Source organism: Pristiophorus japonicus, chromosome 11 (genome assembly GCF_044704955.1).
Source record: "Pristiophorus japonicus isolate sPriJap1 chromosome 11, sPriJap1.hap1, whole genome shotgun sequence".
Taxonomy (NCBI): domain Eukaryota; kingdom Metazoa; phylum Chordata; class Chondrichthyes; family Pristiophoridae; genus Pristiophorus; species Pristiophorus japonicus.
This window is the reverse complement of record NC_091987.1, coordinates 98,285,410-98,311,260: the sequence shown is the minus strand read 5'-3', so window position 1 is coordinate 98,311,260 and position 25,851 is coordinate 98,285,410. Positions and strand designations below refer to the sequence as shown.

At 45.3% G+C, this 25,851-nt stretch overlaps 1 long non-coding RNA gene across 2 annotated transcripts; it reads right to left on the bottom strand.

The window, feature by feature from the left end:
• Nucleotides 1-304: 304 nt before the first annotated feature.
• LOC139275810 (uncharacterized) lies at nucleotides 305-24,161 on the bottom strand. 2 transcript variants are annotated; one of them, XR_011595761.1, is made up of 3 exons: nucleotides 24,110-24,161; nucleotides 1,437-1,582; nucleotides 305-1,135 (listed from the first exon to the last, which is right to left on the bottom strand). It is a non-coding gene; the product is annotated as an uncharacterized lncRNA (long non-coding RNA). The 2 variants fall into 2 exon arrangements; XR_011595760.1 differs by lacking the exon at nucleotides 24,110-24,161 and adding an exon at nucleotides 1,835-2,183.
• Nucleotides 24,162-25,851: the final 1,690 nt, after the last annotated feature.

The following is a 25,851-nucleotide window of genomic DNA, read 5'->3' as shown; positions in this document are numbered from 1 at the left end:
GAGAGCTGCGTTTTGGGACCCTGATGACTGTTACCCCAAAAGTTTGTCACTGTACAAGAGAGCTTAAATTAAATTCAAATGTTTATGTAAAAATGTCAAAAATATACAACAATGTTAAACTTTGTAAAACTTATAACTATAAAACAACTTTAACAACTTTAATAACAACTTTAACAAAACTTTAACAACTTTAATAAAACTTTTACAACTTTAATAACAACTTTAACAAACTTTTACAACTTTAATAAACTTTTACAAATCAAACTTCAATTATTCAATGAACAAGTACAACAAAAAACCCTTTACTGTCCTCGACCATGACCTCAACTCCACCCTTGACCGTGTGCTACACCACCCTTGGGACAATTCCCTCCTTTCTTACTGCCACCCTTCCCTTTCCCACTGCCCCTGAGCCTGGACCTCCTCGTGGTGGTACCAAGCTGGCATGCAGCACCACACCTCGAGTGCTGTTGCTTTTGTCGGGGGTCAGATATTGCAAGTACGATAAATGTGGCCTCAGGAGAAGCTCATGATGTGGAAGACATGGCTTCAGGGTAGGAAGATGATGTCAGCTCCCCACTCTCAGGTGCTGTCGACCTGACTACTATGCCCTAGGGTAACCGCGCCATGTCCTGGTCTCGTCAATTGCCGCATGGCTTCGACGGCATCGTTGGTCCGTTCCATCGCAGTGATCATACGTGACATATCCTCTGACTGCCGCTCTGATAGAGCCGCGATGCTTGTGGCTATTGTAGTTATGGCCTTGAGCAGCTGTCGACCTATGTCAACGCTGGCCTGTGACAGACGCACCATGTCCTGATACACGATTACAGCAACTTCCGTCGCTGCGGCAAAGGCACTGCAACACTGGGTCCCGCATAATCAGAGGAGCCATGGGGGAATCCCCTGAATACAGACTCCATGGTAGAGGATGTTCCAGCTGTCCCACATGGAGCTGGTGCATCCTCCTCTGTCTCCACCACCAGCTCCACCTCCACTGGCTCCAGGATCAGCGGCTCTTCCTCTTCCTCTTCGTCTTCCTCATCTCTGCTAGTGAAGTCGGGAGAGGGCTGGGTGACGCCAGAGGTAGAGGCAGTGGATCTCTCTGCGATAGTGTGGTCTGAATCATCCGAGTCTGGAAGTACAAAACAACATTTAAAAATGCTTGGCACCAGGGGAGGGTTCAGGGTTATGTGAGTACATAATACAGTGGCTTATTGCAGTCTTACTTAAATGTCCACCACTGCTGCAGTACTGCATTACATATCACAGACAGAATACATATATGCATTGCGTTACATGCCCCCAACATTGCAGTACATCACATGAGGCCAATGTTACAATGCAATAAACTTACATTATATTACATCAGACCAACATTACAGTTACAGTTACGTTCCATGACCGCAACACAGACTGGATTGTATTCAACTTACCATCCTGTGTGAGTGGGTCAGCTCCAATGCCGATGGTGGCACGGTTGCTATCCCCAATCAGGGACTCAATTTCAGTCAGAGGCTCCTGGGTTGTGGGCCCTCCCCTCCGTGCGATACTGATCGGCTGCTATTGCAGATGACTTCTTCTGCAGAAAGTAAAGTAAATTAAAGTAAAAATCTTCAATCAATTTAACACTGCACACACATAGGGTTACACATACACACAGACACACACACACACACACACTAAAAAACACTGCGTTGATCCTCTTGTCATTGCCTGAAAGCATGAATACATTGGCGTAACCTTAAGATAAATAAAATCGTCCGTGTGACACTAAACCTACATTTACATGGTACATGGCACATGGGGGTGCATAAATAAAATCATTACTTACTCTTGCTACCCTCACCAGTTCATTCCACCTCTTATGGCACCTTTCCCCGGTGTGTACCATGGTATTTTTGGAGGACACAGCCTCTCCAATTTCGTCCCATATCCTGTTGTACTCCTTGAGAGGGGGGAGAAGGGGCTTTCCACGACCACCCTGCGTTAGCTCGAAGTATCTCTCTGTGATATTCTCGAGAAGGGCAGGTAACTCTGTTTCGTCGAAAGCGGGCGCCCTCAACCTCCTATCCTTTTCGACATTCCTAGCTTGGATTTTTTTTTAACATTTCCATTATATTTCTATTGTTATGATTTTTGCTTTGTAAAATATGTCTTCGTATTCTTCAAACTGTAGAATTATTAGTTGTTATGAATATTTTTAAACTCTGAAATGTGTTTTTAAAGTAACTGCCCGTCGACAATCTTGCTGCTCCTTCTCACTCTCTTTCTCTCCTCTTCAACTCACTGCGCATGCGCGGGTGACCCCTGACCCCCGAAATCGGGGGCAAAACGCTTCTGTAATAAAAACAGAAAAGACAAAAATTGCACATGCGCAGTTCAGTGCCGCACTGTCCATCGAAGAGAAAGTCGATCTGGATCGACTACTAGGTTACATACCACCCACTGCCGACCGCTGACATACCACCGACATAACGTCGAAAAAAAATAGACCAATTTTGTCCTCTTCGGTCTCGGCGTTATGCTGGCAGTTTGGAACGACGCACCATCGGCATACAGCCGAAAAATGGGCGGGCCTTATGCATCGACCAATTTTGGGCCCTTAGAACATTTACAACATCGTGATCATTCCATTGTATCATACAAATCCATTCCGCCGCTCTGCACAGCCTCCAACACATATTAATATTAAAACCTGATTTAATTTGTCTCCTGTAACATATAATAATCTATTGTACTTTACAAATTGATCATAAAATACTATCTTTAAATTCTTTTCTGAATAAAATATCCACAGCGCCTTATAATGATCTTTTAGTTTATATTTAAAATACTCTTTTAGGTTTATTCTTCTCCCCTTAAAAAATAGAGTATTCCTTCTTTGCACAATCACAAATCTAGCCAAACTGAACATTAAATGAATTGCCGCTCCACTAGACTCGGGCAGACTCTTTTTCAATCCCCATCTCAAAATTGAATCCCACGGGATTCCCATTCTTATTCTTCGGTCCACACCCAGCAAGAAAACGTCCCACAACTGTCGAACATAGTACTTAAAATCCTTTAACTGCAGACATAACACCAGCAAATGGGGCAGAATCTCATCCTGCGTCCCACACACTGGGCAAGTTGCCACCTCTACTCGCCCAATCTTACATAAAACTATCATCTTATCTGGTAAAAATCCAGTTATGAGTCAATTTGAAATCCAGTTCAATCCACTCTGGACATTTAAAATTCACCCACAGTCCCATCCAAATCCTGTTGAAGTCCAGTTGTGGGCATATATTCTGCCAAAACTCCTGACTAGCGGGTGTCTTAAATCACCATTCTCTAAACACACCATAGAAAGCTTGAGTATTACAGTTGTCAAATTGGACCAACTCCTCCCCTTTCTCCAGCAGAAAGCTTGGAAAAGCGGGACACATTATACCTCCTTTGGAGATTTGCGTATTTATTTCTTCCATCCAATCTTGTGGCATTGCCCTCACAATCTTCTCATACATGATCTTAATTGCTTTTTCCTCTACCTCCTGATCCTCCTCCCAAACCATGTCCCTCACTACCGGCAACCAACCTGGAATTACCTCATATAATACATCTTTCATATATATAATACCAGCTTTTATAAAAGTTTGATTAAATAATACTTCTGCTTCAATATTGATCCACCTGTTCAAAAATAAGGGCTGTTCTAAAAATTCCTCAGCACCTTTGGGCATAAACTGCATACTTTTAAAACATTGGGCCCAAGTGTCCACAACCCCCTTATAAAACCTAGGGAGAGATTTAATTGATTTCAAAAACATATTGTTGTATTCCATATAAAATATTTCCTGACCTCCTATCCCATTTAATTTTAAAAAAATGCTGGAAACAACTATTCCAAAAACTTGTATTTGACTTCTGAAGAAATCTCTTCACCCATTTAATTCTAAAGGATTTTTTCTTCAAATCAATACCTGGGAAATTGAGTCCTTCCTGATTTTGTTGTCCAATGATGGTATTTTAAGCAACCAAAGCTGGTTTCCTTTCCCATAAAAACTTTACACAAGCCTCTTGGATAGACTTTTCCACCCACTCAGGAATATCCTCCACCGTCAATAAGTACCATAGTTTAGATAGCAGGAAAGCTGCCACCACTGTCGCTCTTCCTTGTACTTTCAACCACGTTCTTTCCCAGCTTCTCAAAATCTTTTTAATTTTCATAATCGGTTACCAATTTAGTCGATCCACTTCATCCCTATCCTTCTTGCACCCCATATGCACCCCTGGAACTTCTAAAACCTCCACCACCTTAAAGGGCTTTCCTCCAACCACTCCTCCCTACTCCTTCCCACAACCAGGCATTGAGACTTACTATCATTTACTCTGACTCCTGAAACTCTACAATACTCCTCCACTACTCCCATACCTTTCCTCACTGACTCCCCATCTCCCAACATTAAAGTCGTATCATCTGTATATTAGTGTATCACTGACACCTGCCCGGAACTGGGAACCACAATACCCCCTACGCCTTGTTCGTTTCGCATCATGTAACCTAATGGTTCTGCTACCAATGTGTACAACAATGGGGACGGGACAAACCTGTTTCACTGATCTCTGTATTGGAAAATACTTGGATAAAAACCCTTTACATTTAACAGCTAAATGTGTTTGAATAAAAAATCCTTATCCACTCAATGAAATTTTCTCCAAAACCAACTGCTTCCAAAACCATCAATAGAAACTCATGAGAGATTCTATCAAAGCCTTTCTCTTGATCCATCTTCAGCACATAAGCTTCCATGAGTTCTATCGCATCTCGATTTGAGATCACAGAGTCAGCGATGTCCCAGCCTATGACTCCATAGGACTGAGAAGGCAAAACTATCTGCGGCATCACCTCCTTCGTATGGTTTGCCATAACCCTCGCCAAGATCTTATAATCCACATTTAATAATGTGATGGGCCTCCAATTCTTAAGATCCCTTCTATCTCCTTTATTTTTATAAGCTAAGCTTATGATAACTCTCCTCATAGATGGGCCCAGTTTTAATCTCCTTAAAAAGCTCCAAGACCAATGGACTTAAAATCTCTAAAAATTCTTTATTAAATTGTGCACTTAGTCCATCAGACCCTGGGCTTTTCCCCCACTTCATTCCACTTATTGCTACTTTTATTTCCGCGAATCCTATTTCTTTGTCACACATGCTTCTCTCATCCTCCTTTAAACCCTCTTCAATAAAAGCACTAACCTTCTCCATCGCCAATTTGGAAATGTCTTGTTATGTATATAACTCTTGATAAAAGCTACTAGTTGCCTCCATAATCTCCCCACTTTCATTAATGATCTTTTCCTCAACCTTCAACTCTCCAATTAATGATAACCTTTGTCACAACTTCTCTTGCTCTAGAAAATATCTAGTGCATCTTTCTCCCTCCAATGCATCTTTAGCCTTTGCGTGGAGAATGGCCCCCTTGCATTTTTCAGCTTGCAATAATTCCCACTCTTCCTTTAAACCCTTCCACTTAGTCGCTGCTCCCTTATTCCTCCGTCAACTGTTTTACAGATACCTGTAAACCTTATGTTCATATTCTCTTCTTGACGCCGGTTAGCTGTTGCTCTTTCTTTCCCAAACGTACCGAAAAAACTTTGACCTCATATTTGAAATTGTCCCACCAAACTCTTTTTTCTTTCAAGAATAAAGGTTCCTTCCGAGTATTCTTTATTATATTAAAATCCCTTCTTTAAAATCAATTTCTTTCAGGTATTGATTGTTTAAAATCCACACCCCTGGACCGATCTTAACTTTGCTGTTCCTAATATTAAGAACCAAAGCCGAGTGGTCACTAAGAATTACTTTTTTTATAATAAATCTCCATCACCTCAGAATTTAACCCTTCCCACATTTACACAAAATCTATTCAGCTCTGTATTAAAACATCACTCACACAACCTCTTCTGGAGAACTCCCTTTTTATGGGGTTCCAATCCCTCCATAAGTCTCTCAAATTTAAATGTGTCTTCATTTTTACATTTATCTTATCATCCTTAAAGGTCATCTGGGCTGAAATGTCCATCCGAGATAAAAAATATATTAAAATCTCCCACTATACAAGTGTTTTCCGTCTTTAACACTTCTGTGAATAACCACCGAAAAAACTCACGACGCTTGCAATGGTCATTCAGCGCATAGATATTAAAGAGATCACAATACAATTAATTCATTTGTACCTTTAGCTGTAAAAATCTCCCCTCAATGTCTTTGTCCACCAATGCAATGTTCTCTTTCATGGACAAACTCACTAAAACAGCCACCCCTCTTCGGTTATTATTTGCGCAACTTGCAAACGCTTCTCCCTCCCAAACCATCCGAACTTTTTCTAGGATCTCCTCATCCCAAACGGTTTCTTGCAGACACAACAGGTCCATGCCTTTAAAACACTGCAACAACTGCTGCAATTTCTTCTCCCATTCAATCCGTTCATATTAACCGAGACCAATGTAATCATTACTCCTAATAAAAGAAGTGTGCCTGATAATCCCCCCATCATCATTAAATCTCTGGCTCTACCCTCCTCTCATGCCCATTCCCAACCTTTTGGGAAGCTGTTGCTTTCTCCTGCAGCCTCCGGCTCTTTTTCACCTCCTGTTTGAACTTTCCCTGCTGTTTCAGCCTCTTCCTTAAATAAATTTAGGCCGTAGAACTGTCCCTTCTACCTTCTTCTGCCCCTCACTAACCTTTCCCTTTCCACATGATACCCCCCCGTCCCACCCTCCAATTCCATGTCTCCATCCTCCACTGACTGCTCACTCTCGAGCTCTCCTGTAATCTTCCATCCCTGTTCCCCGTCAGATACAGAATCTACCTTCGAGAGTCCTCCTACTAACATGGTTTCTTCAACAGCGCCACTCCCTTCGACCTCACCTCCACCGCTGACTCTTGCTCCCCGACTCTTCTCTCTCTGGGACAATGGCGCATCTTCACCCATCTTGCTCCCTTTTGGCGTCTTTGTCTCCCCGCTCCCATCCTGCTGCCCCTTTAAGTCTCCTGCCTCTTGCATACTCTCCTGGTCTTGCCCCCTCCTGCTCCTCAAGATGTACCACTCCCTGTCTCTCTTTGGAGTAATTATACTTACCCCACACCCACGTCTGCTCCCCCCATGGATACCTGAAGGCAAGCCATATTATGGCTTGACTCTGTCCCTAACCCATGATGTCCTCCGCTGACTTTGTCCTTTTCCACCATACTTGGTGTGTTTTCCACCATCTCCATCCTGTTTTCTGTGCCGCAATTTTCGGCCTCTTTCCTCGTTCCATTCGGCAACTGTTTCCTCCGCCTGCACCGCTCTTCTGGCCACTCCACTCACACCTCCTGATCCTTCTCCCATCTCCTCATCACTCAAGGAACTTCCTTCTGCCTCACACTCACAACGGGTGGTGCCTTTGTGATAAACAGCACAGCTCTCTGCCTTGCAGTTCTGAGCGATGTGTCCAGACTTGCCACAGTTATAATAGTACAGGTATGGACAGCTTCTTACAAGATGGTCATGTCCAAGACAGTAATAGCAAACCTTCGCCTGGTTATCATGAAGAACCAGGAAGTACTGCACTCCTTCAATTGTCTCGAATTTCATACTGTAGGATAATGACTTCACCCCCTCTGGGAACCGCACTTTTGCATAACGGGTTCCATCGGCTACCCACGTTCCAGGATAGTATCTCCTCTTTATTACTGAGCAAAGTTTAATGTCCCACGACTCCAACTTTTTTATCAGCACATCGTCCTCAACATAAACCAGCAGGTTTAATAATGAGACCGCCATCTCTTCAGAATACAGCAAAGATACATCTAAGTAATTATCACCAACCTTCAGGCTCAGTAAAAGTCTGCCCACCTCCTCTCGGCCACTGACTGTCACTTCGAATCCAACATTCAGCTTTGGTCGGCAAGCATAGAACATAAGAACATAAGAATTAGGAACAGGAGTAGGCCATCTAGCCCCTCGAGCCTGCTCCGCCATTTAACAAGATCATGGCTGATCTGGCCGTGGACTCAGTGCCACTTACCGCCCGCTCCCCGTAACCGTTAATTCCCTTATTAGTTAAAAATCTATCTATCTGTGATTTGAATACATTCAATGAGCTAGCCTCAACTGCTTCCTTGGGCAGAGAATTCCACAGATTCACAACCCTCTGGGAGAAGAAATTCCTTCTCAACTCGGTTTTAAATTGGCTCCCCCGTATTTTGAGGCTCTGCCCCCTAGTTCTAGTCTCCCCGACCAGTGGAAAAAACCTCTCTGCCTCTATCTTGTCTATCCCTTTCATTATTTAAATGTTTCTATAAGATCACCCCTCATCCTTCTGAACTCCAACGAGTAAAGACCAAGTCTACTCAATCTATCATCATAGAAACATAGAAAATAGGTGCAGGAGTAGGCTGAACATGAAACTTCAGTACCCCATTCCTGCTTTCTCGCCATACCCCTTGATCCCCCTAGTAGTAAGGACTACATCTAACTCCTTTTTGAATATATTTAGTGAATTGGCCTCAACTACTTTCTGTGGTAGAGAATTCCACAGGTTCACCACTCTCTGGGTGAAGAAGTTTCTCCTCATCTCGGTCCTAAATGGCTTACCCCTTATCCTTAGACTGTGACCCCTGGTTCTGGACTTCCCCAACATTGGGAACATTCTTCCTGCATCTAACCTGTCTAAACTCGTCAGAATTTTAAACGTTTCTATGAGATCCCCTCTCATTCTTCTGAACTCCAGTGAATACAAGCCCAGTTGATCCAGTCTTTCTTGATGTGTCAGTCCTGCCATCCCGGGAATCAGTCTGGTGAACCTTCGCTGCACTCCCTCAATAGCAAGAATGTCCTTCCTCAAGTTAGGAGACCAAAACTGTACACAATACTCCAGGTGTGGCCTCACCAAGGCCCTGTACAACTGTAGTAACACCTCCCTGCCCCTGTACTCAAATCCCCTTGCTATAAAGGCCAACATGCCATTTGCTTTCTTAACCGCCTGCTGTACCTGCATGCCAACCTTCAATGACTGATGTACCATGACACCCAGGTCTCGTTGCACCTCCCCTTTTCCTAATCTGTCACCAGTCAGATAATAGTCTGTCTCTCTGTTTTTACCACCAAAGTGGATAACCTCACATTTATCCACATTATACTTCATCTGCCATGCATTTGCCCACTCAGCTAACCTATCCAAGTCACTCTGCAGCCTCATAGCATCCTCCTCGCAGCTCACACTGCCACCTTACTTAGTATCATCTGCAAATTTGGAGATACTACATTTAATCCCCTCGTCTAAATCATTAATCATTAATGTACAATGTAAACTGCTGGGGCTGTTCCCCACCACAGTCCTCGTGTACCACCTACATGATGTCCCAAGCTCACATCTCCTTATCCTGGCAGTGAACCACCACTGTGTTTTCTTTTCCAAACCGCCTGAGGTCCCGGCCCAAATCTTTGGGCTTTTTATTCTCCCTTCTCAAGACATTCTCTCCTCTGGTTAAATGCATACTGGGAGCATTGTCCTCTGAGGGGTCCGGCACTCCAGGCCCCTCCGCAGCCATCTGGCTGATGTTTATGGGCCAAAAAGGGCCTCAAATCTGATTTTAAAAACCACCAACTTTTTACAAACTCACTCCAACTCCTGCAGTAATCAGCAGCACCTGCTCACTCCTAGCCCCTCCCACCTAGAGAGTGATACTCACCGAGCCACAGCTGACACTGAGATACAAAGATAATAAAATAATATCACTGAATAAAAATTAAATATTTGTGAAATAACATAAGAAAATAGCAATAACAGCAACACTAATAGCCGCAACACGTTAATATTGAAGAGATATTTTAGCATCAACAGGTAAAATATTCAGATGGCACACCCTTGGACTCTACCGCTGCAAAATATTTCTATCAATGTAATTGTATCACTGAAGCATTTTATCTTTGTCGTTTGCGTAACACTGTTGGATGTCACGCTGCCCACGACTGCTACAACTGACCAATCAGCAACATTTAGTACTCATTCAGGTGATTAGAGAACGGGGTCCACCACTCGAGACTTGCATGGGCCAAGAGTCGGAAGGCAAGCTTTAGGAAACGTAAGACTAGCATAAAAAGTCGGCAGATAAATCGGATGATTTGGGATGGATTGTTTGTCCTTCCCTAGTCTCTGCAAGTCCTATGCTGTAAAAAAGTGCAGCCAACCTACTCCAAACCTGCATCAATGTTAGCCTGAACCAACAAGAGCATAGAACATCCTAAGGATAACTTTCCCATTGACTTGTTTTCTGTCTTATCAGTGAGATTCCTAGACTCGCCTCACAGCCTGCTCACTGAATGGCGGAAATAACTAGTCTCTATTTAGTATTATCTTAACACACTTCAAATGCAGGTATAGCATACAACAGATGGAGAATGAAGCTCTCCCTATTCTGCCACAACAATACTGCCTGGACCCCGACTTCAGAAGAAGACTCCATAATGCAGCAGTGTGAATTTTCCACTCACTGCTGCTCCCATCCTCATTGCCTGGATAAAGTTCCACTTACACTTTGTCAATCCATGGCACAGCACTTGGTACACTATGATTCCAAGATATAGTGGCATTGGTCATGGGTATGATATCCATTCCTGAGTGCCCATTCGCCTGGCTGAGAAAGGAATCTCTGGCAGCAACTTACAGCCAGAGAAACTGATCGTCAAGAGAAAAATATAAACACAGCAAATAAATCCTATTGTATTACACTGCAGTGCTGTAAAAATTACATTGTTTCCAGCTACAGACTAGAGCTGAAGAAGCCTCCCAATGAGATAAATCTTCCACCACATAAACCTAACTTATCTTGTACTAGGGATCAATATTAGCAATGGTTGGTTTGGGACTTTTCCCTCTGGTCCCTGTTTTTCAGTTCACTTGCTGAATCATCCGCCTCCTTAGACATATCAGAAACTCTTGCCGAATGAGTGATAATTTACACAATTTGAGTGTATTTAAATCTCACAGTTCTGCTGATATCATCATAAATGTTCGAATTGAACTCACTTTAGCCATTAATTAGCCCATAGTTAACACCGCCAAGTTTTCTCTGAAGGATGTTAATAGCTATGATTGCCATAACATTTTTTATTGCTAATTTTTGAAGATGTGTACAGTTACTAATGGGGACATCCTCTGGTCCTTGTTTCCAAATGTTTTTTTTTTGCTCAGACTTGTGTTTACCCAGAATTATCAGTCAACCCAGAGTTATCTCAATGAAACATCTAAGATTCTAAGGGGTCTCAGCAGGGTAGATGCTGAGAGGTTGTTTCCCCTGACTGGAGGGTCGAGAACTTGAGGGCATAGTCTCAGGATAAAGGGTCGGCCATTTAGGACTGAGATGAGGAGGAAATTCTTCACTCAGTGGGTTGTGAATCTTTGAAATTCTCTATCCCAGAGGGCTGTGGATGCTGAGTCATTGAGTATATTCAAGGCTGAGATAGATAGATTTTTGGACTCTAGGAGAATCTAGGGATATGGGGATTGGGCAGGAAAGTGGAGTTGAGGTCAAATATCAGCCATGATCTTATTGAATGGCGGAGCAGGCTCGAGGAGCCGTATGGCCTACTCCTGCTCCTATTTCTTATGTTCTTATCATTAATGTTACATCAGCTTTTCCTTCATGTCCTTACTATTCAATGTATTTTCCTGCATTGAAATGACATTCCATCAGTATTTGGTGAGAGCAGTTCCATGACAGAAAATCATCCCTGATTATCCAACAGACCATAACACATGAAGTCACTGTAATCAATAGGATTGACAAACAGCTCATAATTTTAGTCAGTCAGACAGCCACACGAAACTTGCAAAGGTTGCTCTGCATCACTTAGGATTCACTGAGAGAGAGAGAGCTGTCTTAAAAAGGCCCAATATTGAAAATAAATCAAAGGTAACTAAAAAATATATGAAACAAACCTTTTCAGTACTAATCAAAGAATATTACAAGGTCATACTGAAGTGCCAGGCTTTCTCAAGCAGACCATGTCAAACAAAACATTATTGGCCATGTTTATATTTTGTGCACTATTGTAAAAGTGATGCAACAAGGTGTTGCATCGGTACACATGATGATTTTATTATTGCTGCTGCTACAACATTGTGGTGTAAGGGCAGGAGAGAACGTGTCGCTCCTGAAAGCAATAAAAGTGATAAAAGTTTTGAGTCTACAGACAATAGTTACATGGCTAGACTGGAGCAGAGAAGATTGAGAGGGGATTTGATAGAGCTGTTCAAAATCATGAGAGGTCTGGGGAGAGTAGATAGAGAGAAACTGTTTCCATTGGCAGAAGGGTCAAAAACCAGAGGACACAGATTTTAGGTGATTGGCAAAAGAACCAAAGGCAGCATAAGAAAAAGCTTTTTTACGCAGTGAGTGGTTGGGATCTGGAATGCACTGCCTGAAAGGGTGGTGGAGGCAGACTCAATCACAGCTTTCAAACGGGAGTTGGATAAGTTCCTGAAAGAAAGAAATTTGCAGGGCTACGGGGATAGGGAGTGAGACTCGCTGAGGTGCTCTTGCATAGAACTGGCAAAGACTTGATGGGTCAAATGGCCTTTTTCCGTGCTGTAACCATTCTTTGAATGCTATCTTGCCTTGAAGCAGAAGAGTCATGGGAGAGGCAAAAGGTCAGAAAGCAGGAACAATGTCAGGGAGCTGCACAGTGTGTGTGCATTGGAATGTTGTGTGTGCATGGCCATGACAACGGTGAATAAAGTGTCTAGTTTAGGAGATGTCGTGCTGTGTACATGACATAGCAAGTGTACTTGTGAGTGAGCTCCTTGATAAACTGTCATCTTGACTTTCACTTTCCGTGTCCCAGTGAGCTACTGTCAGTAGTTTCTGTCCAATACAGGGCAGAACTGGTATTCCTTGGCCAGTTTGTTCAAATCTGCCATCTTCTTTCTCACGTCCCTCCATGTTGTGAATGTAGTGGAGATTCCATTCACCCTTTCAGCAATATCTTTCCAGGCATGCTGTACCAAGTTCTTCAGGGAGTGGCGGGGGTTGGGGGAAGGAGATGGGGATGCCCTTCTCTGCCATATATGGTTTCCCTAATTTCTCTCATTTATTGGATCAGTGACTCAGAAAATCTGCTTTTTTTTATCTTTGCTGGTGCAAAATTGCTGGCCATAATCAAGCATTGTTTAAACGTCTTTCAAACTCCCTCAAATGCTTATTCAGATCCTTGAAAAGCTAGTTAATCACTGATTGCAGCCGCAGTCTGACGGGCTGCCCGATTGTGACACAGTAACATGTAGACTTGTTTCATTTTGCAGGGGGGGACTGCCTTTTACAAAGCAACAGAATCCCTACAAAGACAGCAATAACCCTTTCCGCACATAATAACTCCATATACAAAAAGAACTAGTTTTAGAGTGAATGGTTCTCCAAGCAAACAATGCAGATTAAATCAACGTCCTGCGCTGCTGAGTCAGCATCAAAATGGTTGTTCTGACATCGGGTGTAGCTTGTGCCACTGAAAGTAATGCTAAATATCAGTATGGAGGTATTCCCTCAATATTCTATCTCCAACCAACAATGCCAAAAATAGTTTAACTGATCATTCATCTCATTGCTGTTTATTGCATCTTGACATGTGTGAAATAGCTGCTTTGCTCGCCTGCATAACATACTTACACTTCAGAGTCATTCATTGTATATGAAGTGCTTTAGGATGTTTCTGAGTTACATGATAAGATGCTATATAAATCAATCTTTCTTGCTCTCCATGAGTTTCTTGAAAGGAAAGAGCATTTTTCATTTACTTAAAATAACAACAGCCAAAATCAGTCTCAAATCTGCAGCTGTGTAGCGGGTCACCTGTAATTCATGGCTCTTCTTACATAATACTAACAATGTGCCTGACCTCGATCTCTCAGCAACAGTCCGCTTCCCTCCCCACTTGCACTCTTACCATTATCCTTCCTTGGGTGATTGAATCAGTGCCAAACTCAGGCTTGTTTGTGTTGTGAAACCACATCTACGAGGAACATGCATCATACTCATTTTGCATCTGGCCCATAACATAGGGTGATCATATTTCCTAAACCAAATCTGGGACCACACAGGGTGGGAGCACAGCAAAGTAGCCAGAACGGAAAATGTAAGTTGTACAGCGTAGAGAGGCAACATATTTTAGCAGCCTATATTTTAACATATATACAACAAATGCAAAACAAATGTCCATATAATTACCGTGGATGTGACATCACACTACTGAAGCGCATTTGGACAAGGCCCAAAGATGCCCGACTCCCAATCTCCCTCCCCCAGCGCCACGCCCCAATCCACCCGGGTCCCCCGCCACTCCCACTGCCCCACTACAGCGAAGTTCCCGGAATCTTCAGCTATGACACCAGTTTTAACTAATATCTGAAGTAATAGGAGTGTAAATGAACACACCCAGGAAACTTGTGTGTAAATCCCAACACATGAAATTAAAAGTTAGGGTATTCGGGGAAGCATTTCATGAACCGGGGACTCTTCCGGGGAAATTGTTTGCCAGGGGACACAGTACCTCAGCCGGAACGGGGGCGCATGGTCACCCTACCATAACAGGGTCAGAAAGAAAAAATGTAATCATTTTTCTCTAGGTTTAGACGAACAGTGAATGTGCAGCAAGCCCTGCAGCATGCTAGTATGCCACCCACTTTCCGTTCTGTAAATAGATGAAATCCTGTTTTTGCTCTATAAAATGCCAAGAACTCAAATGAACGGCAACAGTCATCGCTAATTTTTTAACTAAAATGAATCCGGAACAAGAGGACATAATTTTGAAGTAGAATTAAGTGGTTGAAAGCAAATCCAGGAAGAATTTCTACCCACAAAAGCAGAGTGCACTACTCTTGAAGGCATAGATGCAGAATCAATTGAGGCATTTAAAAGGGAAATAGATGCATAGTTGAAACAGTGAGAGTATTAAGGGATATGCAGAAAGGAAATTGGGATTAAAGAGATAAGAATGGCTGCAGCTCACAAAACGACAGAGCAGGCACAAATAGGTGAATGTCCTGCTCCTGTTCCTACATTTCTAATATAGCCCAACCTGCTACTATCTACCATTCTCTAATCATGTAGTCTGAGGTAGCTGCACTATTTGGAGCAATGGTTGGCAATTGAAGGTTATCTCTAACACAGCTACATTACAGTTTCCATTAAACTCGATCAACCGAGAGAGACAGTGGGAGGAATTTTAACTCGCAAAAGTGGATGGGTTTGGGTCGGGTGGGAAATAAAAATATAAAGGGCTGGATTTTCTGCTTGTTGCTGCTTCTGTTTTCGGCCCAGAGGGGCAGCAATGGCGGCGGTAAGCTCTTCCGGACGGGCAGTCAGCTTCCAGTGCCCCACCGGGGTTTTTGGTGCTGGTTTCGGCGGGATGCGGAATATTACTGCCCAGAAGAGGCAAGCCAGTGTCATCATCATTGTTGTGTATCTGTAAAGCATGCACTCCCATGTTCCGCCACCAGGAAGCGCATCCCCTGAAGTCCCAAGGGATCCCAGCATCCCTTGGGAGCACTGTATATAAGCCGGCGCCTAAGGCCTGTTACTCACTCTGGAGTGTCTTAATAAAGACTGAGGTCACTGGTCACTGTTGCTTTAACCTCCCTGTGTGCAGTCTCATCTGTGTTAGAAATACAACAACTGGCGACAAGTACACGAATCCAACGCAAAGATGCAGCAAACTGTGGGCATCCTGGAGAAGTTCTTTGAGGGTGAGGACTGGGAAGCCTATGTTGAACGGTTAGACCAGTACTTTGTAGCCAATGAGCTGGACAGAGAAGGAAGCGCTGCAAAAAGGAGAGTGGTCCTCCTGACAGTCTGCGGGGCACCGACCTACAGCCTCATGAAGAATCTTCTGGCTCCGGTGAAACCCACAGATAAGTCGTATGAGGAGCTGTGTACATTGGTTCGGGAGCATCTTAACCCAAGGGAGAGCGTGCTGATGGCGAGGTATCGGTTCTACACGTGCCAGCGATCTGAAGGTCAGGAAGTGGTGAGCTACGTCACCGAGCTAAGGCGACTTGCAGGAAATGTGAGTTTGATGGCTACCTGGAGCAAATGCTCAGAGACTTTTTTTTTACTGGGCATTGGCCACGAGACCATCCTACGAAAACTTTTGACTGTAGAAACACTGACCCTCAGTAAGGCCATTGCGATAGCACAGGCGTTTATGTCCACCAGTGATAACACCAAACAAATCTCTCAGCACACAAGTGCTAGCAATGTTCATAAATTAACTGGAACAATGTTTGCGAGCAGAAATGTACAGAGCAGCAACACGAGTCTGCAACTGCCAGCAGGCCGCAGGTGACCCAGATGACTCAGAGTCCACAACAAAAGTTGAATGCAAGGCAATTCACACCTTGTTGGCATTGTGGAGGCTTCCATTTAGCCTATTCATGCCGCTTCAAAGGGTATGTTTGCAAGAGCTGTGGAACAATGGGGCACCTCCAACGAGCTTGCAGACGAGCTGCAAGCTCTGCAAAACCTGCTAACCACCACATGGCAGAGGAAGATCGGTCCATGGTGGACCAAAGCAATTTCGAGCCTCAGAGAGAGGAGGCAGATGCTGAAGTACACGGGGTGCACACATTTTCAACGAAATGTCCACCTATAATGCTAAACGTAAAATTGAATGGCTTAACCATAGCCATGGAACTGGACACTGGCGCTAGCCAATCCATCATGAGTAAAAAGATGTTTGAGAAACTGTGGTGCAACAAGGCACTCAGACCAGCCCTGAGCCGCATCCACACGAAATTGAGAATGTACACCAAAGAGCTTACCACTGTCCTGGGCAGCGTCATGGTCAAGGTCACCTACGAGGGCACGGTACACAAACTGCCACTCTGGATTGTCCCGGGCGATGGCCCCACACTGCTTGGAAGAAGCTGGCTGGGCAAAATCCGCTGGAACTGGGATGACATCCGAGTCACATGTCGATGAGGCCTCATGTACCCAGGCTCTTAATAAATTTCCTTCCCTTTTTGAGCCAGGCATTGGAAACTTTTCCAGGGCGAAGGTGCGGATCCACTTGGTCCCAGAGGCACGACCCATTCACTACAAGGCGCAAGCGGTACCTCACATGATGAAGGAGAGAGTAGAAATCGAGCTGGACAGGCTGCAACGCGAGGGCATCATCACCCCAGTGGAATTCAGCGAGTAGGCCAGCCCGATTGTTACAGTACTCAAAAGTGATGGCACGGTTAGGATTTGCGGCGATTATAAAGTAACTATTAATCGTTTCTCGCTACAGGACCAATACCCGCTACCTAAGGCAGATGACCTATTTGCGACGCTGGCAGGAGGCAAGACGTTCACCAAGCTCGACCTGACTTCAGCCTACATGACTCAGGAGCTGGAGGAGTCTTCGAAGGGCCTCACCTGCATCAACTCGCACAAGGGACTGTTCATCTACAACAGATGCCGGTTTGGAATTCGGTCAGCTGCAGCGATCTTCCAGAGAAACATGGAGAGCCTACTCAAGTCGGTACCACGCATGGTGGTTTTTTAGGACGACATATTGTTCATGGGTAGGGACACCGTCGAGCACCTACAAAACCTGGAGGAGGTCCTCCAGCGACTGGATCGCGTAGGGCTGTGGCTGAAGAAGTCGAAATGCGTCTTCATGGCAACAGAAGTGGAGTTTTTGGGGAGAAAGATCACGGCGGACGGAATTCGGCCCACAGATGCCAAGACAGAGGCTATGAAGAATGTGCCCAGGCCACAGAATGTCACGGAGCTGCGGTCGTTCCTGGGACTCCTCAACTATTTTGGTAACTTCCTACCGGGGTTAAGCACCCTCTTAGAGCCCCTACATTTGTTATTGCATAAAGTTAATAACTGGGAATGGGGAAAAAAACCAAGTAATTGCTTTTGAGAAAGCCAGAAACATTTTATGCTCCAACAAGCTGCTTTTATTGTATAACTCGTGTAAAAGACTCGTGCTAGCATGTGATGCGTTGTCGTACAGAGTCGGGTGTGTATTACAACAAGCTAACGTTGCGGGGAAGTTGCAACCTGTCGCCGATGCTTCCAGGAGCTTGTTTAAGGCCGAGAGGGCCTACAGCATGATTGAGAAAGAGGCATTAGCGTGTGTGTTCGGGGTAAAGAAAATGCATCAGTACCTGGCCTCAAATTTGAGCTGGAAACCGATCACAAGCCCCTCATTTCCCTGTTCGCTGAAAACAAGGGGATAAATACTAATGCCTCAGCCCGTATACAAAGGTGGGCACTTGCGCTATCAGCGTATAACTATACCATCCACCACAGGCCAGGCACCGAGAACTGTGCAAATGCTCTCAGTCAGCTACCATTGCCCACCACGGGGGTGGAAATGGCGCAGCCTGCAAACTTGTTGATGGTGGCGCAGCCTGCAGACTTGTTGATGGTCATGGAAGTGTTTGAAAATGATAAGTCACCTGTCATGGCCCGCCAGGTTTGGACCAGCCAAGATCCTCTGCTGTCGCTAGTAAAAAAAACTGTGTACTGCATGGGAGCTGGGCCAGCATCCTCGTTGAAATGCAAGAGCTAACCAAGCCGATCCAGCAACGAAAGGACGAGCTGTCCATTCAAGCAGACTGTCTGTTGTGGGGTAACCGCGTAGTGTTACCCAAAAAGGGCAGGGAAACGTTCATCTCGGATCTCCACAGCACACACCCGGGTATAGTAATGTTGAAAGCGATAGCCAGACCCCATGTGTGGTGGCCCTGTATCGATTCTGACTTAGAATCCTGTGTATGGCAATGCAGCGTGTGTGCTCAGTTGAGCAAGTGCCCAGAGAGGCACCACTAAGTTTGTGGTCCTGGCCCTCCAGACCACGGTCGAGGATCCATGTCGACTATGCGGGCCCGTTTCTCGGTAAAATGTTCCTGGTGATGGTGGATGCTTTTTCAAAATGGATTGAATGTGAAATAAAGATGGGGCGCACCGCCACCACCACTATTGAAAGCCTGAGGGCCATGTTTGCCATCCACGGCCTGCCTGACATACTGGTCAGTGACAACAGGCCATGTTTCACCAGTGCCGAATTTAAAGAATTCATGACCCGCAATGGGATCAAACATGTCAACTCGGCCCCGTTTAAACCAGCCTCCAATGGGCAGGCAGAGCGGGCAGTACAAACAATCAAACAGAGCCTCAAACGAGTCACAGAAGGCTCATTCCAAACCCGCCTGTCCCGAGTACTGCTCAGCTACCGCACGAGACCCCACTCGCTCACAAGGATGTCCCAGGCTGAGCTACTCATGAAAAGGACACTTAAAACCAGACTCTCGCTGGTTCACCCCAACCTGCAGGATCAGGTAGAGAGCAGGCGACAGCAACAAAATGTAAACAATGGTCGCGCCACTGTGTCACGGGAAATTGATCTGAATGACCCTGTGTATGTGCTAAACTATGGACATGGTCCCAAGTGGATTGCGGGCACAGTGATAGCTAAAGAAGGAAGTAGGGTGTTTGTAGTCAAACTAGACAATGGACAAATTTGCAGAAAGCACCTGGACCAAACGAGGCTGCGGTTCACAGACTGCCCTGAACAACCCACAGCAGACACCACCTTTTTCGAGCCCACAACACACACCCAAAGGATCAACGAGACCACCCCGGACCAGGAAATTGAACCCATCACGCCCAAGAGCCCAGCAAGGCCAGGCTCACCCAACAGCCCTGCAAGTCCAACAACACGCCAGCCCAGCGAGGGCACAGCCAACACACCAGAACAGACATTTGTACCGAGGCGGTCCACCAGGGAAAGAAATGCTCCCAACCGCCTCACCTTGCAAATAGTTTTCACTTTGACTTTGGGGGGGACTGATGTTGTGTATCTGTAAAGCATGCACTCCCATGTTCCGCCATCAGGGAGCGCATTCCCTGAAGTCCCAATATGTATATAAGCTGGCCCCTAAGGCCTGTTACTCACTCTGGAGTGTCGTAATAAAGACTGAGGCCACTGTTACTTTAACCTCCCTGTGTGCAGTCTCATCTGTGTTAGGAACACAACAATCATCATCATAGGCAGTCCCTCGGAATCGAGGAAAACTTGCTTCCACTCTTAGAATGAGTCCTTAGGTGGCTGAACATTCCAATATGAGAGCCACAGTCCCTGTCACAGTTGGGACAGATAGTCATTGAGGGTAAGGGACGGGGGGACAGGTTTGCCGCACGTTCTTTCCGCTGCCTGTGCTTGATTTCTTCATGATCTCGGCGATGAGACTCGAGGTGCTCAGCGCCCTCCCAGATGCACTTCCTCCCCTTAGGGCGATCTTTGGCCAGGGACTCCCAGGTGTCAGTGAGGCTGTTGCACTTCATCAGGGAAGCTTTGAGGGTGTCCTTATAATGTTTCCTCTGTCCACCTTTGGCTCGTTTGCCATGAAGGAGCTCCGAGTAGAGTGCTTGCTTTGGGATCTCGTGTCTGGTATGCGAACAACGTGGCCTGCCCAGCGGAGCTGATCAAGTGTGGTCAGTGCTTCAATGCTGGGATATTGGCCTGGACGAGGACGAACTAGTGTGCAACGTCCCTGGCTGTAACACAAGCTCGATTTTTGGCTCCCACCCGATAACATAGCACTCCGTAGAGCACCCTGCTGGCACCACTGTGAAAGCGGGCGGTCCAAGCTGTAGCGGTTGCAGTGAGGTAAGTAATGTCGACCTCAGGTAAGTGCGATTGTTTTTTTGTTGCCATTTATGTTGTGGCGTGAGTTATTTATTGGGAATGTTTTTGGTGTTTTTTTTCAGCTTTGTTTTTCTCCCCAGGCCTTTCTTACAGCACTCCGAGATCGGCTGTTTACCTCAGGATTTTCGCTTGCTCAGCCGGCCTAACACTTTAAGAGAGGTGTGTAATGCCTCCCTTAGCGCTCCTCACACTCAGGGCCCAGCTACCGGATTTTGGTGACTGAGGCGCAAACTGTTCCCGGGTGCAAACTTTACCGCCCGGAAATGAGCAGAGCCAAACATACAGCCCAAACAATCTCAAACCTGAACCCAACCCACCTGGACCAAGCCCACACCACGAATTACTGGAGACGGGGCAGAGGGTGGGCAACCAACCCACACCCAGGAGGTGGGTCCCACATTTAAATATTTTAACAAATCTGCGTGCCTCAGATTTTTTTCTCTGTTCCAGCTTTATCGCTGGGCGGCTGGGTTTTCTGGGTCTCGAGAATCCCAGCAGCTTAAGTGAGGCCGGGACTGCTGCATGGAACAGGTAAGTGTTTTTCTAGCACTGCTTGTGGGCCAGGATGAGCAGGAGTGCTTCCCCTGGCCCACCAAGCAAACTTGTTAACTACTCGAGCGGTCAGGCACCACGCAATCCTGTCCCCTTCTCCCCGATCTCTCCGGCCCCCCCACTATCCCCTCCGCTCTCCCGCGATTTCTCTGAGCCCCCGCATCGATGTACCCCCAACCCCCCTCCCCCTCCCTGAACCAGTATCTCTCTGCACCCCCCTCCCCCATCGATGGCTCCCCCGATCTTTCCGCCCCCTCATCAATGCCTCCCCCGATCTCTCCGCCCCCTCATCAATGCCTCCCCCGATCTCTCCGCCCCCTCATCAATGCCTCCCCTGATCTCTCCAGCCCCCCATCGATGCTTCTCCCGATCTCTCTGCCTCCCCCGCCCCCCATCGATGCCCCCTCAATCCCTGTGCCCCTCATCAATGCCTCCCCCGATCTCTCCGGCCCCCCGCCCCCCCCATTGATGACCGCCCCCCGATCTCTCTGCCCCTCCATCATGCCCCCCCCAATCTCTCTGCACCCACTAGTTTGCCCACAGTTATAAGAAACTCAGACATTCTAAACGTGAAAGAACAACCTGTCACATTCAGTGCTGATTTTCAAACTGTACTATTTATTGCTTTGATCCATAATCCAGTATCAATGCCTATATTAGCTGAGACTCCAGTGGCCCTCAACAGTAAAGTCCTCTTGTTCATGTGTTACTGCAGAGCAAGCTCATCTTTACAGATTACCTCACTAAAACACCATTAAACAACAAACGGGAGGAGGAGGCTCCATGAGCTAATGACGGAAACAAAATATTCTAAGTTGGCATGTGACACTGAATTGAGGAGGGTTTCAAACCATAGGTAAAAAGATAAATCAAATAAAAAGTGATCTGGAAAGGCTGGGAAGGTGGGATGATAAGTGGCAAATGGCATTTAATAGGTAGTTCCACAATCCTGCCGCTCGTGGTCAATCCGTGCTCACAGGGAGTAGATGTCTGAGATAAAGCAATAACATTGTAGCCTCAATTCACTGGCCCATGCTCCCAGCAAATGTGGCTCCCCACTCAGCGTGAGAGATCAAGGAATTACCCCTTTAATGAGGACAACTGCAAGGTAATGAGACAAGGGAGGAGAAAAACAGGGAATATGAGCAAAATGGCACCAGGTTACAGGATGCAACACAAAAGAGGGACCTGGGGGTATTAGCGGACAGCTCACTGAAACCAACAGGGCTGTGTGTGGCAGCTGTAGGGAAAGCTGACTAGATCTTGTGACCAGACGGATAGAGCACCAATCCCAGGCAGTGATAATGAGCGTGTACAAGGCTCGTGCAGTCAGATTTGGAGAACTGTGGGCAATTCTGAGCGCCTTTCTACAGCATGGGAAACCCAGGTACTGGAGGCAGTGCAGAAACGCCCAATCAAATTGGGCTTCAGGATTCTGAAACATGTGTCAGCTTGAAGATCCTGGTAATTTTGTACTCTGCCAAAGAGAAGACTGAGGAGAGATATTCAAGTATCCAATACTCTTGAAGGAACAGATAAACAGAACCACAATAATGGGGCAGAATTTGCAGTCGCTATGATGGCGTACTCTCAGAGTACACCATTACACCGCCTTTGAAATTAACCGGAAGTTTGGGATTTCTGCATGCACTTACAAGAGATAAATCCTGAACTTGCGATCTGTCCAGTTCTGACTCGACAGATCATCTGCTGCGACTGTCAAATTCTTATTACTGGAGAGAACTTGGGCTAATTGCCCACCAACTGCACAGCAATTACACTGCAAACATTTATGGCTGGTGCAAACAGGCACAGGAGCCTGTTTGCACAGCGTAATGGGTGGAGATGAGAAAATTGTATAAATAATTTAAAATGAACACATAAAAGCACTGTGTATCAACCTACCAGGCAGTTGAAAAGGCTCGGTTTGAGGGATGAGATATTTTAATCTTTTTTAAAATTCTTGCAGAGTCTTCCAGTAAATATCTGTACTTACGCCAAAGTATTTGCTGTGCTTTTTAAAGCCAAGTACTGCACTTGCCAAATAAGTATTCACACCATTTAATTTACAAATTGATTGATGTCGGGCATCAAAGAGTTCTGTTTCCTGATTGGTTAGTGAAAGGATCACCGCACCACGTGGTCCCAGGTACGCTTACGCACAACGGTGCACCCCTGGCATCTGTGGCCCACTACGCTGCACACAACTCTGCAGCATTTCAAAGCAAGTTTTCCTTTGGGCCCAGCTAAGTGCGGATTTCGTTTGGAGGTCGCTGGTGTACTGCTCCTTAGCTGAAACTTCGAAGTGCGAATATGCATGAACAGTTTAGATTTAACTATTTTATATGCAGATGGTGATAAATATGTGGAATGCCCTGGGAGACAGTAGAAGCAGATACTATGAACAAAATGAAGAGAGGATTGGACAGTAATTTGAGGGACTGGGTAATTGAGAGGTATTAGTTTTTGGGGGACCAACCAAATATCCAAAGTCATTCCGGTCCTGTACTTTCCTATGTCCTTACTGTTCTATTGCTCCAAAAACAATTAGTTTTTTTTGCACCTTTAAATACTAAACTGTTCAGTTCCCAGATTCACATGGCGATTCAAATTCAAAGCCATAGTCTAACAATGAGCAAATGATTGTCAAGATTTCCAACCGCTGTAGGGGATGGAAATTCACCCTAAGAGAGGCATATGTGGAAAAGAAAATCTGAACAATAAACACCAAAAACATTCCCAATACATTACTGACGTCACATCGACATTAATCGCAAAAATAAAAAAATAAAAAACAATCACAGGTCGACGTTACTTCACTCACTGCGGCTGCAACAGCTCGGACCGCCAGCTTTCACAGACGGTCCCACTAGGGCGCTACGGGGCGCTTCAGATCGGGTGCAAATCAAGTATCGAGCCGGTGTCGCAACCAGGGGCGTCGCACACCAGCTCGCCTCTCCCGGGCAGCACTGCTCCACGCCTCCGCAAACCCAGCACCGAATGTCCCAGCGGGGCGCTGGAAGCTGGCCGCCCACCCAGAAACATACCGACAATCCAGCCCCGTGTGTTTGGATTCTGAGAATTGACTTTGCTGTTGCACATATTACCAAAGGGAAATAAGAATGGAGTGAAAGGATATTGCTGTTATATATACGGAGCAGTACTGAAGTTATATTCCATGATGAATGATGGTTAACCATGATTGAATATCATTTGTAGTATGATGCACCATTCCCAAAATTAATCAATGTTCGAGACTGAAGCCAAGTATAGATGTTCTGGGAATAATGTGGGTGTACTGATTATTACTCATCATCATGTGGACATCATTATGTGTCCCTGATCTCGGAATGGTTGAATCTAGACTTACAGTTATAGGATGGCACAAGCCAAAATATTGTGTAATCACTGCCTTTACATTAATGAATCAGATTCTGCTTATCGCTGAAAATCAGAAAGCATGGAATGGAAAAAGGCCTCTAAGTTCCACCTCGTTCATAGAAGTGTAATGTCTGTAAGTTTGTAATGTTTGTAGTGCCACACTGTGGATGTGGACGTATTGTGTACTGCAATTGCAATAAACAGAACCAGGCAGATTCCGGAGACTTCCGACCGAGCTGCCTGCCATGTTAGGAGCTGTGTGTGCTGTGTTCTGTGAATATATCACATTTGGCGATAAGATGGGATTTTTCGGATGATTTAAAGTTTAAATTTTGTTGGTGAAGGATTCAGCCAGCCGACAGAGAGACTTTGGAAGTTTCTGTCTTTGGAAAAAAGCTACAAAATCCGAGGTAAAATACAGCACACGGTCTGAACAGCTAGAGATTAAAATGGCAGCACCCACAGGTGTATTGGGACATCTGGGTGAATATAGACATGACCGGGAACGTTTTAAAGCTTATGTGGATCGACTAGAAATGTATTTCACTGCAAATAACATAATCGAAGTTTCAGACAATGCAGTCCAGAACCGGGCTGTGTTGGAACGTAAGAGAGCGATCCTCTTATCGGAGGCAGGACCGGAATTGTATGACACTCTGGTAATCTGCATGTGCCTGATGAGCCAAAGGACACAACACTTAAAAAGATTTAAATGAAGCTGGAGCAGCACTATAACCCCAAACCGTTAGAAATTGCTGAAAGCTATCGTTTTGGGATTTGGAATCAAAAGACTGATGAAAATATCAGTGATTGCATCGTAGCATTAAAAAAGCTATCGATGCACTGTAATTCTGGAAACTTTCAAAACCGAGCATTACGGGATCATTTTGTTTGTGGTTTGAAAAATGATGCGATCAGAAGGAAGTTATTGACGGCAGATGACTTGACTTTTGAGATTGCTTGTCAGACAGCGAGATCGATGGGCATGGCCGAACAATATTCCTGAGAATTAAATAATAATTACGGTCGTCAGTCAACCGAGGTAAATCACCTGCAGGTTCAAAGTAAAAGATGGTGGGGGCCCAAAGTCTCAGAAACTGGAAATTCTAACAGAGCATCGAAGTCATGCTATAGGTGCCTGGGACAACTCATTGCTCAAAGTTGTCCATACGTGAAGGCAGAGTG